Source organism: Sturnira hondurensis, unplaced genomic scaffold (genome assembly GCF_014824575.4).
Source record: "Sturnira hondurensis isolate 20B ecotype Veracruz unplaced genomic scaffold, ASM1482457v3 Scaffold0008380, whole genome shotgun sequence".
NCBI lineage: Eukaryota > Metazoa > Chordata > Mammalia > Chiroptera > Phyllostomidae > Sturnira > Sturnira hondurensis.
The window spans coordinates 788,505-792,802 of NW_028081011.1; positions in this window are offsets into that span (position 1 = coordinate 788,505).

A 4,298-nucleotide genomic window follows, 5' to 3' on the forward strand; every position below is an offset into this window, starting at 1 on the left:
ACTCTGCACCTGATAGATTGCTTATCTCCATTTTGTTTAGTTCTTTTTCTGGAGTTTTGATATTCTTTCATTTTTTTGTCTCCTCATTTTTGGTAGCTTCCCCATGTTTGTTTCTGTGTATTAGGCAGAGTTGCTATGACTTTGTGTCTTGGCAGTGTGGCCTAATGTTGTAGGTGTCCTGTAGGGTCCAGTGGCACAGACTCTACTTATCACCCAAGCTGGGTACTTTTGGTGCACCCTCCATGTTGGCTGAGTACACCCGCCGTATGTAGTTGAGCCTTGATTGATATTTGCAGGTCAACGGGAGGGATTTATCTAGGCCAGTCAGCTGTAAGGATTGATTCTGACCACTGACCACTAACCTCCCCCCTCTATGGAGGATCAGCTGTGCAGAGGCAGGGTAGTAGTGCTCCAACATGATCTGTAGCTGCCCACTGGGTACACAGGCACTGGGGTTCCCTGGGTGGTGCAGGCCAAGTCCAACCCCGACCTCTGTTCTGCCTGGGGCCACCCAGCATGAGCTACAAAGCAATCTGAGGTGGCTGCTACTTCTATTGGGCTTGGAGGTGCCTAGGTGAGGCCAAGCTGTGAACCTAGGCTGGCTGCTGCTAGTGCTGGGCCTGGGGCCATTTAGCAAGAGGAACAGGTACTGGGGGGCTCACTGAGGCCAGCTGTTGCTTGTTTGAGAGGATTTAGGAAGTTGTGAAGCCTGAGCCAAGGCCAGCCATTCACATGGAAAAGCTACCAGCCATTCACATGGAAAAACTACAGCTTGGGGGGACCCATAAGTTAGGGTGGTTCAGAGCCTCAGGGGATCTCTAGGGCAGGGAAAACAGTATTGGCCAGTGGATAGAGTCTCGGGTATGTCACTGGCCTGATGGCTGTGTGGCTCTGTTGGGGGAGGGTCCAGAAAAGGAACAATGGGTAGGACTTCCAGCCACGATGGAGTTGTAGGTATATACACTTTGCCTCTTCACACAAACAAAAGGAATACAACAACAAATTAAAAAAAATAACCACAACTGCCAGAAAATTGAACTGTATGGAAGTCTGACAACCAAGGAGTTAAGAAACATTCAGACTGGTAGGAGGGGCAGAGATGGGCAGCTGGGGTGGAGAGGATGTTTGGCAAGGTGGCAGCTGGCAGACCAGGGGTCGCACATTTGCATGCAGATAAACAATTTGGGAGCAAGACAGACCACACAACCCAGGGTTCTAACACAGGGAAGTAAACCCTCAAAATATCTGGCTGCAAAAATCTCTATGGGGGTTGCAGCAGCAGGAGAAACTGCCAGCCTCACAGGAGAGTTTGTTGGAGAAACCCACAGGGTCCTAGAACATACACAAGCCCACCCACCCAGGAATCAGCACCAGAAGGGCCCAATTTGATTGTGGGTAGTGGGGGAAGTGACTGAAATCCATCTGAGAGCCGAGCAAATGGCATTGCTCCCTCTTGAACTCCTCCCCCACATACAGCATTACAACACAGCAAAGAGGGTTGCTGAGTCCTGGGAAATACTTAGGACTCCACCCCTTAGAATGTAACAGGAGTGCAGAGACAAAAAAAAAAAAAGCCCAAATAAAAGAACAGGTCAAAGCTCTAAAAATAGAACTAAACAATGAAGAGATAGCCAACCTATCAGATGCAGAGCTCAAAACACTGGTAATCAGGATGCTCACAGAAATGGTTGAGTATGGTTGCAAAGTCAAGGAAGGAGTGAAGGCTATGCAAAGTGAAATAAAGAAAAATATACAGGGAACCAACAGTGGAGGGAAGAAAACTGGGACTCAATGATTTGGAGCAGAAGGAAGAAATAAACATTCAACCAGAACAGAATGAAGAAACAGAAATTTTAAAAAATGAGGAGAGGCTTAGGAATCTCTGGGATAACTTTAAACATGCCAACATCTGAATCATAGGGGTGCCAGAAGGAGAGGAGGAAGAGCAAGAAATGGAAAACTTATTTGAAAAAAATAATGGAGAACTTCCCCAATCTGGCAAAGGAAATAGACTTCTAGGAAGTCCAGGAAACTCAGAGAGTCCCCAAAAAGTTGGACCCAAGGAAGCACAAGCAAGGCACATCACAATTACATTATTCAAGATCAAAGATAAGGAGAGAATTTTAAAAGCAGCAAGAGAAAAGGAGACAGTTACCTACAAAGGAGTTCCCATAAGACTTTCAGCTGATTTCTCACAAGAAAACTTGCAGGCAAGAAGGGGCTGGAAAGAAGTGTTCCAAGTCGTGAAATGCAAGGACCTCCATCCAAGATTACTCTATCCAGCAAAGCTTTAATTTAGAATGGGAGGTCAGTTAAAGTGCTTTCCAGATAAGGCCAAGTTAAAGGAATTCATCATCACCGAGCCCTTATTGTATGAAATGTTAAAGGGAAGTGTGTGAGAAAAAGATGATCAAAATTATAAACTGTAAAATGACAAGAAGCTCACGATTGACAACTGAATCTAAAAATAACAAAAACATTTAGCGCGAGCCTGTGAACCAGAAGATCACAGTTCGATTCCCTGTCAGGACATATGCCTGGGTTGCAGGCCAATTCCCAGCAGGGGCCAGTTCCCAGCAGGGGATGCACGAGAAGCAACCATACATTGATATTTCTCTCCTTCTCTCCTTCCCTTCCCTTCTAAAGATAAATAAAAATTAAAAAATAAAATAAAAATAGCCCTGGCTGATGTAGCTCAGTGGATTGAGCACGGGCCTGTGAACCACACAATCGTGGTTGGATTCCCAGTCAGGGCACATGCCTGGGTTGCAGGCCAGTTCCCAGCAGGGGACTCACGAGGAGCAACCATACATTGATATTTCTCTCCTTCTCTCCTTCCCTTCCTCTCTAAAGATAAATAAATAAAATATTTTAATAAAATAAAATAAAATAAAAATAAAAATAACAAAAACAAACTAAGCAAACAACTAGAGCAAACAGAATCACAGAAATGGAGTTCACATGGAGGGTTATCAGTGGGGAAGGGGAGGGGAAGAATGGGGGGAAAGGTACAGGGAATAAGAAGCATAAATGGCTCAGTGGATTGAGCGTGGGCCTGCGAACCAGATGATCGTGGTTCGATTCCCAGTCAGGGCACATGCCTGGGTTGCAGGCCAGTTCCCTGCAGGAGCCAGTTCCCAGCAGGGGATGCACGAGAAGCAACCATACATTGATGTTTCTCTTCCTCTCTCCTTCCCTTCTAAAGAAAATAAATAAAATATTTTTTAAAAAGAAGCATAAAAGGTAGGTACAAAATAGACAGGGAGAGGTTAAGAATAGTATTGGAAATGTTAAGCCAGAGAACTTACACGTACAACCCATGGACATGAACTAAGGGATGTCAGGGGGAGGGGGGATGCTGGTGGGAGGCAGAGTGCAAGGTGGAGAGGGAAAAAGTAGAGGAAAAAATGGGACAACTGTAATAGCATAATCAGTAAAATATATTTAAAAAACTAAAAGGGAACAATGGCCATTGCCACTGTTTTTGTCTGGAAGAAAGCTGTCCCCCAGCTCTCACCAGGTACTTCAGTTGCTCTCTGTCTGCCACTGGTGCCTTCCAGGCTGCTGTCCCAGTGCTGGAGCTCAGAGGGAGTGAGTCCATGTGTAGGTTCTTTAAGAGGAACTGCTTGGGACTCTAGAAGTTTCTTCCATTGACTCAGTCCCTGCTGATTTTTCAGTGAGAAGTTATGGGAACTTCTTCCTGGCACTGGAACCCTGAGCTGGGACGCCTGGTGTGGGATTGGGACTCCTCACTCCTGAGATAGCCCTTCCAGATTTGTATCCACCACACGTAGGTGTGGGACCAGACCATTCCATGTCTCCACCCTTCCTACAGGGTGGATGGATGTGGTTTCTTTAATTCCATAATTGTTGGACTTCCATTCAATTTGATTTCTAATGGTTCTGAGTGATGGTCCTATAGTTTAGTTGTAACTTTGACTATTTTGCCCTTTAAACCTTGGCTTTTTACCTTTTCCTATGTTCTGTCCTCAGCCCTTTCCTGACCCTCATATTCTTCCTGGAGAGCCCCTCCAGCAGGGGTGCCCCAAGCAGCTACGGCTCCCTGGTTTACCTCAGGTACCTCATTTTCAGCCTCACACATCTCATGATTCCCCAAACACATCTTGCTTTCCCAAGCCTGTAGGCTTTGCCCATGCTGTACGCCTTCCTAGCAAACTCTCTGTATTACCCCCTACCCACTTTCCTGATGCATACACTTGAATTTTTGTTGTTGTTGTTTAGATAGAGGGGAAGGGAGGGAGAAAAAGGGAAAGAAACATCAATGTGTGGTTGCCCCT